The sequence below is a fragment of the Pelophylax lessonae genome (assembly GCF_965119305.1).
Source record: "Pelophylax lessonae genome assembly, chromosome: 3".
Classification (NCBI taxonomy): Eukaryota; Metazoa; Chordata; class Amphibia; order Anura; family Ranidae; genus Pelophylax; species Pelophylax lessonae.
The window spans coordinates 203,372,288-203,385,474 of NC_138770.1; positions in this window are offsets into that span (position 1 = coordinate 203,372,288).

Genomic DNA, 13,187 nt, shown 5'->3' on the forward strand with positions numbered 1-13,187 from the left:
AGAACACCAATGTACTGTATGGATCAGCTTTTCAGCTACAGTGTATGATGGCAAAGGACGCAGCCGAGCAATGTTTCCCAACTGGAAAAAAGATGTTCTGCTAACATTTTGTACATGTAGATCAAAGGTTAAACTAGAGTCAAATATCACTCCTAGATTTTGCAATTTAGCCTGAAGCTCAAGTACAGCACCATCTATAGATAGGCTATCAGGACTGGCCTTACATAATTTATAGGGGGGGGGGGGGGGCAATAAGCATGAATTCAGTCTTGTCACAGTTTAACTGAAGGAAAGGTTGGGCCATCCATGTTTTTATACAAATACAGTTAGATATGAGAGAAGCAGCCAAAGTAGAATCCGGCTTAGAAATGATAATTGAGCCCATGCGATCTAAGCAGTTGGCCAAGTGGAAACATGTAAATGCTAAAAATTAAGGGACCCAAGATTGAGCCCTAAGGGACACCATACTTGACTGGACCAACTTCAGACTGGAATCCACCAGGAGAAAAAAAGTGACAGTGATCAGTGAGATATGACTCCATTTTAGAGCCAATTCTGAGACTCCAAATATGGTTTTAAGGCGAGAGAGTAAAAGCTTGTGGTCTACAATATCAAAGGCAGAACTAAGCTCAAGTAGTAGAAGAATAGTTTGTGAGCTGGAATCAGAAGCCAACAGAAGGTCATTAGTGACTTTGGCCAAAGCAGCTTCTGTTCTTTGCAATTGCCAAAAAACAGATTGGAGGGGTTCAGATAGGTTATTTAAGGTCAGGTGGTTATGTAGATGAAATATTACAACCCGCTTAAGGCTTTTGGCAAGGAAGGGTATGTTGGATATTGGGCAAAAGTTGTTTAAGTTGTCCAGAGCCATGCTGGTTTTTTTTCTTTCTTTTTTTTGGTACTGGGGTGATGGCGTCAGTTTTGAGGATTGTTGGTACAAAACCAGGGCTAAGGAGTCCTTTATCATATTGAGAATAATGGAGCATAGAGAACTAAAGCAACATTTTAAATAAATGGGTGGGAATAGGATCAAGTATCCAGGTGAAGGATTTTATAATTTTTAGACCAATTTCATCAGGGATGCAGTGTTAAGTAGAGAGAAGTGGGAGAGAAAAGAACCAGTAAAACTGGGTGGATCAGGAAGTGGTGCGATTATATACAATTCCTTTTTATTATCACCAATAGGTGACACATACACTTGATGAGGAACATTATATACGAGGACAAGGTGCAGCATCATTCAGTATTTCTGGGTGCATTTTGGCTGGAGCTTTTTTTGCTTTTCTTGGCAACAAGATGTCAATTCATTACATGAATACTGAACTGATAAGACCTTCCAGGCTTCCTTGTCTGCTGGTTGCATGTGACCAATGGAAAAAGAACACCTTTTTTTTTTTTTTTTTTTTATTTATTTATTTTTTTTTTTTTATAGAAATTGATAATGATACTAAGAGTTTTTTATTTCCTAAAGCTGGAGATTGCAAAATCAGGCTCACGTCTGCATTGAAACCAATCCGCTTCTAACCTCAGCTTGTTCAATTATGCTTTGGCAATAAAACCTGGAAGCTGATTGGTTTCTATGCAGAAACTAGCCTGATTTTTGCACTTTCCAGCTTTAGTTAATAAACCCCACAGTGCTTTAGCAAACTAAATGCAGTTCACTGAATTCTAATCCAGTGTTATTATTGCTGTTCTGATGGATCCATAGCTTGCATATGTTTGTCAATGTTTCTCAGGGCTGTGCCTGGGTAGGTCGGGTGTAGTAGGATATTAAATGTGAGCAGGTGTTTCTTCCCTGTTGAGCACATTTCCATGTCTTGGGTCACTAAAATGGGTTACTGTCACAACAGTATATCTGATTTTTTGATCTTGTCTATTTCTAGCCAACCCCTAGACTGGCTGTCAATTAATGCTGCACTCATTTATAATTACTGACATGTAAAAAAATAAAATGGCCAACAGGTATAAAGTAAAGGTTTGTCCATTTCCCCCTACCACCTTCAGATTTCTATTGGCCTATCACAATGATGGACTACCTCAGTGACCAATAGCCACATTTTGGAAGGTGGGAAGGGGTGGACACACTTAAAATAGGTGTAAAAGGGTTACTGCTTCAGAACAGCTCAGCATTGGAGTTTGCATGAAGCATTAAACCTGCTTTAGGTATGTGCAGACACCTTAATACTTGCTAGCGCCTTTATTTTTTTTGGGGATGAGTCCCTTTTAGCTATATAATTCTGAGGGACATAGAGAACAAGGTATAGTTCGAGAATGGGAAGGGGGAAAGAAGCTGCTGGATGTGCTGGTAAAGTCTGATGGCTATGACTAAATGTTGGGCCATTTTGTCAGGCAATGCTCCCGCACTTCTGGGAACTGCAGAAGCTTGCCTACACCTTCCAGCCTTCGGGGCATTAACATTGGTCAGCGAGGCAGCCCATCATAGTGATGAACCAATAAAAATTTGTTTGCTAGGGATTTAACACTAAGTTCGGGCACTACAGAGCAATGTCTGAGCTTTCAGAATGGCCCTGTATTCTGCTATATAGGAAGGCTTTGGGAGGTTTCTGCAGGTATTTCCTGGCACCTTGCGGTGTAACACTTTATAACTATTACAGTTTTTGTGTTCGTGCCAGTATCTTTCAATAGAATCAAGATACAGCTTTGCTCTTGTTTATTTGGAATACCTTCAAGGCATATCCATCAGACAAAGTTCTTAAAGTGGTTGTATAGAATGCATGAAGGTAAAAAAAAAAAAAAAACTTCAGTGTGCAGCTCCATCACAGCCTTCCGTAATACTCACCTGAGCTCCTATCTATTCAGCCTTGGCTGTCTTAGGACTCCCTCTCCCCATTGACTCACTACTGTCAAACACAGCCAGTGAGCCAATGAGGAGAGAGTGGAAGGCAGGACGCATAGAGCAGGTCTCGGGAGCTAGCATGCACCAGTGCCTTCATGGCAAGCGGATTGCTATTGGGGGCACTGGTCATGGGAGAGGAGCCAGGAGCGCCAACAGGACCCAAGAAGAAGAGGATTGGGGCTTCTCTGTGCAAAACCATTACATAGAACAGGTATGTATAACATGTTTGTTATTTTAAAAAAAACTGAACCTTTAATACCACTTTAACCCAAATCAAGATGTTCAGTAATAATTGGCTTTTGAGGACACCATGACATGGAAATATATAGGCGGTCCAACCATCTGCAAGCGTGTTGTTGTTATTATTATTCATATACAGTATCTCACAAAAGTGAGTACACCCCTCACATTTTTGTAAATATTTTATTATATCTTTTCATGTGACACTGAAGAAATTACACTTTGCTACAATGTAAAGTAGTGAGTGTACAGCTTGTATAACAGTGTAAATTTGCTGTCCCCTCATAATAACTCAACACACAGCCATTAATGTCTAATCCGCTGGCAACAAAAGTGCATACAACCCTAAGTGAAATTGTCCAAATTGGGCCCAAAGCATCAATGATTTATGTAGCCATCATTATTTTCCAGCACTGCCTTAACCCTTTTGGGCATGGAGTTTACCAGAGCATCACAGGTTGCCACTGGAGTCCTCTTCCACTCCTCCATGATGACATCACAGAGCTGGTGGATGTTAGAGACCTTGCGCTCTTCAGCCTTCCATTTATGTGGGTGCCCCACAGATGCTCAAAAGGGTTTAGGTCTGGAGACATGCTTGGTCAGTCCATCACCTTTACCCTCAGCTTCTTTAGTAAGGCAGTGGTCGTCCTGAAGGTGTGTTTGGGGTCGTTATCATGTTGGAATACTGCTCTGCGGCCCAGTCTCCGAAGGGAGGGGATCATGCTTTGCTTCAGTATGTCACAGTACATGTTAGCATTCATGGTTCCCTCCATGAACTGTAGCTCCCCAGTGCCGGCAGCACTCGTGCAGCCCCAGACCATGACACTCCCACCACCATGCTTGACTGTAGGCAAGACACACTTGTCTTTGTACTCCTCACCTGGTTGCCACCACACACGCTTGACACCATCTGAACCAAATACGTTTTATCTTGGTCCCATCAGGCCACAGGACATAGTTCCAGTAATCCATGTTCATAGTCTGCTTGTCTTCAGCTAACCATTTGCAGGCTTTCTTGTGCATTATCTTTAGAAGAGGCTTCCTTCTGGGACGACAGTCATGCAGACCAATTTGATGCAGTGTGCACCGTATGGTCTGAGCACTGACAGGCTGACCCCACACCCCTTCAACCTCTGCAGCAATGCTGGCAGCATGTCTATTCCCCAAAGAAAAACTCTGGATATGATACTGAGCACGTGCATTCAACTTCTTTGGTCGACCATGGCGAGGACTGTTCTGAGTGGAACCGGTCTGTTAAACCGCTGTATGGTCTTTGGCCACCATGCTGCAGCTCAGTTTTAGGGTCTTGGCAAACTTCTTAAAGCCTAGGCCATCTTTATGTAGAGCAAAAATTATTATTTTTTTCAGATCCTCAGAGAGTTCTTTGCCATGAGGTGCCATGTTGAACTTTTAGTGACCAGTAAGAGAAAGTGAGAGCGATAACACCAAATTTACCACACCTTCTCCCCATTCACACCTGAGACCTTGCAACACTAACGAGTCCCATGACACTGGGGAGGGAAAATAGCTAATTGGGCCCAATTCGGATATTTTCACTTAGTGTTGTACTCCCTTTTATTGCCAGCGGTTTAGATATTAATGGCTGTGTGTTGAGTTATTTTGAGGGGACAGCAAATTTACACTGTTATACATATATCTACTGTTCTATAATTTATTCAAGCAAAGGTAGTTTTTCTTTGAGCAGGGCAGCCAGGCCGTAAAATATAAACACGTTGTTATTCAAACCGACTTCACCCTCTTTGGTTTATGTCCAATGTGGTTACTGATAAATTAATTTACTATCATTTACTAAACAATATTCAAGCTTCACTCTGATTTATACAAGTTCATCTTGGAATGATCATCATTGCCCAGTGAGACTGACTATTCTAGTGCTTCATAAAATAAAAGATGCCATAACTTTCTTGACATCAGGAAAGAGCCCTACTATCCACAGGTTCACCATATAAATTCTTATTACCACTGTTCTTATTAATGTTATAGAGAGTATTGCCTTTAAATACCTAAATGTTAGATAAGCTATGTTTGCCTTAGCCCATATAGCCCATATCTCTAAAACCCAAGCCTGGAAAAAGACACCATGTTGTGCAAATGCTGGAGGACTTCTTTCATTTTTTTTTTATTTTTTTGTTACTGGGCATTGACTTGAATTTTCTTCTCAAAGCATTACCTACAAGGTTATGCACCTTTCTTTATAACCACAGTCTAGAATCACCCCAGTCTTCTTCTCTTTTTTTTTTTTTTTTTTTTAACCTATTAACACCAAAAGATTAAAGTGGTTGTAACGTCATTTAAGAAAAATCCTGTAATCTGCTCTGTTACAGGATTATATAACATGCTATGTACTTGTTTGTGTAAAATTATTGTGCAAAATACCTTATTTACAGCACCGCTGGGCACTCATGTGACCCGCCGGAGCTCTCCTTCTCCACTCCAAGCACTACACAGGGAAAGGCAGAGTCTTCTCACTGATGTCAGCCGGAAAGCGAGGAAGAGAGCAGCGGGGAAGTCATGTGAGCGCACAGCGGCACTGTAAATAAGATATTTTGCACAATAATTTTACACAAACGTGCACACAATGCACATTTATAAAATCCTGTAACAGAGCAGATTACAGGACTTCTTAATGTTAATGCTACAGATTCCCGAACTGACAGACAGAGAGGTAGAGAGGAGAGCAGCGGGCTGGCGGAGGCACTTAAACTGACCACGGGAATCGGGGATCATCAGCCATGATTACTGTGGTAAGCACAGACCGGGAACAGAGGAACTGGCAGGATTACCCAGGTTTTTTTAGCACACAGAGAGGGGGTAAATGACACAGCACAAGCACTGTGCTGTCTGTCATGCTTTAAAGGATCGGTGTGTATGTGTGTGTATGTATGTATGTATGTATGTATGTATATATGTGTGTGTATGTATGTATGTGTGTGTATGTATATATATATATATATATATATATATATATATATATATATATATATATATATATATAATATAATCTCTATAATATTTATTTACAACCACTTTAAACATGAACATTCAAATTCCACTAAGCATTGTTGGCTCAAGAAAAGGGCCTGACTTTAATCACTACAGCCTGTTGGAATGCAGCCTTTCTTCAGTTGCATTTCTTCTTATGGAGGAAAAAATTGATTGTACAGAGAAATTCCGCCTATGTTGCCTGTAGGCGAAAGCCTAATGTGCCTTATGGTAAATCTGGCCATGCTCAAAACGTTAGTCTTTGTATACAGCCAAGATTCCTTGTCATTCCATTTTCAATTGAAAAACTTATATTTAATATTTATGAAGAAAATGTAGTGTTTTCCCTTTTTTATTTAAAGACTTTTTTTTTTAGTTTATCTTGGGCAATTTTCTAAGTAGTAGAATTTAGTAACTACTTAGGATAGGTGATGTTCTGGAACAAGCCAGTAATTCTGCCTATAGATCTTTTTGTTTTACCACCAGGTTCTGTAAGCTTCTCTGTGTAATTGGTGTCATCCTCCTATTTACTGGGCATGTTAGAGATTCTCCCATCTTAAAGTTGAAAACTTAAAAGGCCTCGCTTGCAGTGGGCCTGTGCCCATGGTACAAGGGTTAACTGCTCATTTAGTCTCCAAACCATGGCCTGTAGGCCAGATGTGGCCCTTTGCTTGCCTTTTTCTGTCCTTTGGGGCACTCTTCCTCTCATTGATACGAGACACTATTCCTACAACAGACACCAACTATGGGGCACTATTCTTTCTACGGAAGCCAATGATGGGGAACTCTTCTTCCTACTGACACCTAATGGTGGGGTACTAATCCTTCCACTGACACCACAGATGGACTACTATTGCTCCCACTACCAAAGATTGGGTACTATTCCTCTCACTGACACAAATGATGGGGCGCTAGTCTTCCCATTTAAGCCAATGATGTTGTGTATTCCTCCCACTGACGCCAACATCCTGCCCTCCTAAAGTCAGAAGGACAGTAAACTGGCCTTTTGTTTAACAAGTTTGGAGACCCCTGGTCTAAGGAACATGTAAAACCGTATTACTTAGCTAATCCTTTGCTTCCCAGGTAAGTGACATTTCCCCTCTGCTCTTGCAGTTGACTGTCCTCACATCCAAAGCAGGTCTGAGGGTTTTACATCAGTCTTGATGATGTCCGGGGTAAGGAGGCTGCAAGGACTGGTCTAGCAGCATGGAGAAGCCTGCAAAAGTGGATGATTGGGCAAGGAAAACTGCTTTTCATCGTCCCATAGGCATAAATAAGCAGTTGACCCTTGTAGTGCGGGCATAGCCCCGCTGCAAAGGAGGATTTATTTTAGTTTAAAGCAAACCTTTCATTAAAAATGGAAGCTGTAAATATCTCTTTTTGAAAATCCTAGTTGCCTGGTGATTATGCTGACTCAGTGGTTTCCAAACCTTCTGAGTCTATAAATTGGAACAAGTATGCAAATCGGGAAAGAAGGGGTAAAGTCAGAGCTCCTTCTCTGCATGCTTGCTCTTGGATTGGGACTCAAACAGTTGAAACCAGAGGGTCTGCTTGGCAGCCATGCAATATGGCATTTGCAGAATGAGAAGTCAGCAGTGACAGTGCCCACATTTCCCTAAAAGTACCTGATCCAAATTAAACCAGGAGAAAAAGACTGCCACCGTGATTCAGTAGGAGATTTCCATGTGTAGCCGTCTATAAGCTGGTTATATTTGGTCATTTGTGCAGCTGCTTACCACCTCCCATAGAATACCCTGTTTGGTATAACCGGAAATTCTTCTTTAAGAAAGGGTCTCTTTACAAATAAAGCTAAACGTAGGTTCTTTCTAGCAAAATTCTGATACTGTGTATGACAGGCTAGGTTTCTTTCATTTAATTTATGGGCGCAGTGCTTGTCTTTATGGTTCATGTTAGGTTAAAATACTAAGCTCTTACCATAGTTTATAATTAAATTGTCACAATATAAAATGGGAGTTCCTCATTTATGAAATGATGAAAGGCTTAAATGTAATGGGTTTCTGCCTCACCTTAGATTGTTTTAATCATTGTTGTAGTTAATTTAAATCTCTGCCCATATTCTTATAGTTTTAAAACTTCTAAGTGGAATTTACAAGAAAGCCCGGGCTGGATTTATGCACTAGTAATGGGGTAAGTGAGAACCTGCTGACTGCAAATGAGGCCAAGCCAGCAGACCTACATAATAACTAGTCATTTATAAGCCAAATTATTATTTTTTTTTTTTTCTAGCTATGAATAAGCAGGGAAAGAATTTGAATGTTTGGCAGTAAAAAAAATAAGTCCCACCCTTTCCCTACTATAATAATAATAAAAAAAAAAAAAAAAATGTCCCCTTTGGGGAGATTTCACATAATTTCCTGACTTCATGGCTCCTTGTCAATGGAACAGGAAGTGTGGAGAAATCTTCTTGATGAGCAGACAGCTAGAAAAACTCACTAGTTACAAATTTTTCTCTTGTATATCCAAAACTTTAAAAACGTTGCATAATTTACACTATAACAGATTCAACTTTTTCACTCTCATTCCCAGGAGTTACAGTGCTTTTAAAAAGTATTCATACCCCTTGAAATTTTCCACATTTTTTCATGTTACAACCAAAAACATAAATGTATTTTTTGAAGTGGTAGGAAAATGGTAAATGGTTTTCTTTTTAAAATTTTTTTACAAATTAATATGTGAAAAGTGTGACATGCATTTGTATTCAGCCTCCCTGAGTCAATACTTTGTAGAACCACCTTTCGCTGCAATTACAGCTGCAAGTCTTTTTGGGTATGTCTCTACCAGCTTTGCGCATCTAGAGTAAAATGTTTGCCCATTCTTCTTTGTAAAATAGCTCAAGCTCTGTTAGATTGGATGGAGAGCGTCTGAACAGCAATTTTCAAGTCTTACCACAAATTCTCAATTGGGTTCTGGTCTGGACTTTGACTGGACCTTTGTAACACATGAATATGCTTTGATCTTAACCATTCCATTGTAGCTCTGGCTGTATGTTTAGGTTTGTTGTCCTGCTGGAAGGTGAACCTCTGTCCCAGTCTCAAGTTTTTTGCAGACTCTACCAGGTTTTCTTCTAAGATTGCCCTGTATTTGGCTCCATCCATCTTCCCATCCACTCTGACCAGCTTCCCTGTTCCTCCTGAAGAAAAGCATCCCCACCACAAGATGCTGCCACCACCATTTTTCACGGTGGGGATGGTGTGTTCAGGGTGATGTGCATTATCAGTTTTCCACCACACATAGCATTTTACTTCTAGGCCAAAAAGTTCAATTTTGGTCTCATCTGACCAGGGCAACTTCTTCTACGTGTTTGCTGTGTCCCCCACATGGCAAACGGGATTCCTTATGGCTTTCTTTCAACAATGGCTTTCTTCTTGCCACTCTTCCATAAAGGCCAGATTTGTGGAGTGCATGACTAATAGTTGTCCTGTGGACAGATTCTCCCACCTGAGCTGTGGATCTCTGAAGCTCCTCCAGAGTTACCATGGGCCTCTTGGCTACTTCTCTGATGAATGCCCTCCTTGCCCAGCCTGTCAGTTTAGGTGGACGGCCATGTCTTGATAGGTTTGCAGTTGTGCCATACTCATTCCATTTTCGCATGATGGATTAAACAGTGCTCTGTGAGATGTTTAAAGCTTGGGATATTTTTTTTATAACCTAACCCTGCTTTAAACTTCTCCACAACTTTATTCTTGAACTGTCTGGTGTGCTCCTTGGCCTTCATGATGCTGTTTGTTCACTAAGGTTCTCTTACAAACTCTGAGGGCTTCACAGAACAGCTGTATTTATGCTGAGATTACATTACACACAGGTGGGCTCTGTTTACTAATTAGGTGACTTCTGAAGGCAATTGGTTCTACTAGATTTTAGTTAGGGGTATAAGGGTAAAGGGGGCAGAATACAAATGCACACCACACTTCTCACATATTTTATTTGTAAAACATTTTGAAAACCATTTACCATTTTCCCTTCACTTCACAATTATGTGCCACTTTGTTTTGGTCTATCACATAAAATCCCCAAAAAAATACATTTACGTCCTTTGGTTGTAACATGACAAAATGTGGAAAATTTCAAGGGGTGTGAAAACTTTTTCAAGTCACTGTAGAACATATGGCTTTTAGGCATAGTTTACACCTGTCACAGCCTTTGCTGCCCCTTTTTGAAAAGCAATCTGCAGGGAATCGGAGGCATTTGAGGCAGTCAGGAGGTTATATACCTGCTTTTAGTCCTGTAAATGCTGCAACTGCATGTGGTTGAATGGGTTGTGTTCAGCAGCGGTCATTCTATGTATTAAGATAAAAAGCCTTCTGTGTGTAGCAACAGCCCCAGCGCCCTCTAATACACCTGAGCCCCATCTCTATCAAACGATGTCCACGAATCCCTCGGCCATCCGGGACTCTCTCCCTCCTGATTGGTTGAGACACAGCAGTGACGCCATTGGCTCCCGCTGCTGTCAGTCAAAATTAGTTAGCCAATCAGGAGAGGGGACAGAGCGAGCGGCAGCTCTGTGTCTGAATGGACACACGGAGCTGTAGCTCCTCTCGAGTGCCCCCAAAGCAAGCTGCTTCCTGTGGAGACACTTGACAGGAGGGATGAGCCAGGAGCAGCGAAGTGGGACCCAAGAAGAGGATGATCTGGGCTGCCCTGTGCAAAAAAAAAAACAAAAAAAAAAAAACCCAGGACTTTACAATCACTTTAAGGCTGGCCATTTACAGTGAGGGGGAAAAAAAAGTATTTAATACCCTGCTGATTTTGTACATTTTCCCACTGACAAAGAAATGTTCAGTCTATAATTTTAATTTTAACAGTGAAAGACAGAATAACAGCAAAACAATCCAGAAATACGCATTTCAAAAAAGTTATAAATTGATTTGCATTAGAGAGATCAGACGTTTCTTGTAGTTGGCCACCAAGACATCTTGGAAGGGATTTTGTCCCACTCCTCTTTGCAGATCCTCTCCAAGTCATTAAGGTTTCGAGGCTGACGTTTGGTAACCCGTCCACTGACCCTAGCTTCTGGAGTGGTCTCCTTCCTGGCATACCCTTGGGCAAGTTCCTCTGTACTCACAGACACTGTTTTTTCAGAGTCACCATTGCCTCAAAACTACACTTGTCAGCATCCACTGGACTTCTGGGTTCAGCCACACTTTCTGGTTCACCAGGCCGACTGCCTGTGACCACCTTCCACAACTTCAGAAGAGGAGACAGCCGTCACCCTCCTTCTGGGACTTGGCTTCCCTCCCAAAGCCATGCCACATGTGCCCTTGGCTTTTATAGCCCATCCCAGGATGCACCACGGGCTGTGTCAACCCACTGGGACAGCTAAAAAAACCTGTGTGTCACTGGCTGGGTTTCCTCCACTGTCCAACAGGCTCCCCTATGGGACACAGTGGGGACACTCCCTCAGCCCAGATGAATCACACATGGACACATGTAACAGGCCTAACTAGAAATCCTGCTCCCTGATAAGCAGAAAGAGCTACTAGGTTTTTCCTGCTGCTTTCTGTTAAGCAGAGAAAGCCAAACTATGCCTGCACCTGACTAGGAGGGTGCTACACAGCTACAAATCGCTGTAGTCATATCATGATCATCATTGTATACATTGGATAAAAGGAGTATTTTCTGAAGCTGGTGAGTTTGCAGGCAGCTCCAAATGCAACAAAAAGTCATCCCTCAACAATTGCTGGAATCACCGTGATACAGACCTTTCATTGACTGTAGTTAATTTTCCTGACGCCAACATGGCAGCATACATATGATCTAGCTCCGCCAATATATCCACCCACACAACCTGCTTAAATCTATAAAAGTCTGACTGAGAGCAACCTCCCCCATTTGTACATCCTTAAATTTGGGCATTTGCCTATGGAGACCTCTGCAAAGCAGCAGGCAGGTTGGTGCAGTGCACCTGCCTCAGGCTCTACAGGGAAGATCCAGGGGCTCGTACATCAATGGACTTCAACAGAATGGCGATCTGGCAGAATGGCCTGCCTAAAATGGGTGGCAGACCATCCTCCCGTAAGGGTCATCTTGTTGGCTGCAAAACATGAGGGGCCCGGGATATCCGCTTCAAGGTTGCTTGAGATCTTGAGAACATATAAACTTAAAGGAAACAAGATAACTAGATAACCTAGTATGTAACCAGGACGTTTATGCACATTAGTGTACCAGAACTACGATCACCCACACCAATCCAGGAATTGGAGAAAAAGAAAAGGGCACTAACAAACAGGCTGCCCTAAAAAGTATGAGAACAGAACTCGGGTAATGGCTGCATAGTTCAAGTAGGTACCTTCAAAGAGGGCTCTGCTAACCCCAACAAAGCAATGTCTAGACTAGAAGAGACCTAAGCAGGGTCAGAGGTATGATCTCGCCAGGTCCCCCAGATACTAGAGAAGCGCTCTTGTCTATCCCTACATGTCGCCACCCACTCATCTGGTTCACCTTCCTGATCCATTCCTCCCTATTAGGAGCCTGAGCCCTTTTCTAGCAAATAGGAATTGGTCTATTTTGCCGCATTTAAAAGGTGCGGTAAGGCACTTTGGTTATAATGGCTAATCGGGAGGGTTGGGATATGAAGCAGGAAGTGAACCGGAGACAACGGGACGTCTACATCCAAAACATCCTTTATCTGATCCTTGATGTTGGCCCAGAAGGGACAAATCGTGGGACACTCCCACCACGGGTACAGGAGTGTGCTGTGCAGGTCGCAGCCTCTCCAGCAAAGATGGGAGACTGAAGAGTATATTCGTGACAAGACTGTAGCTACACGATAACAATGCGTTAGCAACTTATAATTGGTCTCCTGAGTCTTGGAGTCGATGGAGCTAGAATGCGTTGATAGAGATGTGCAATTTGTTCAGCTGAGAACTCTGTCCTGAGGTCACGCTCCCATTCTCGATTAAAAGCAGGTTTCGTATTATTAGGGGGCGAACTCAGGAGTTTGTAGAGTTCCGAGACTAGGTGGGGGGTAAAGGCTCTTTTTCTATAAACACTGTTTGAGCGTAGTAAGGGTGGTTAGCACCCTATTACAGCTTCCCTGGGTGGCAATAAACTTTTCTATTTACTAATGCTA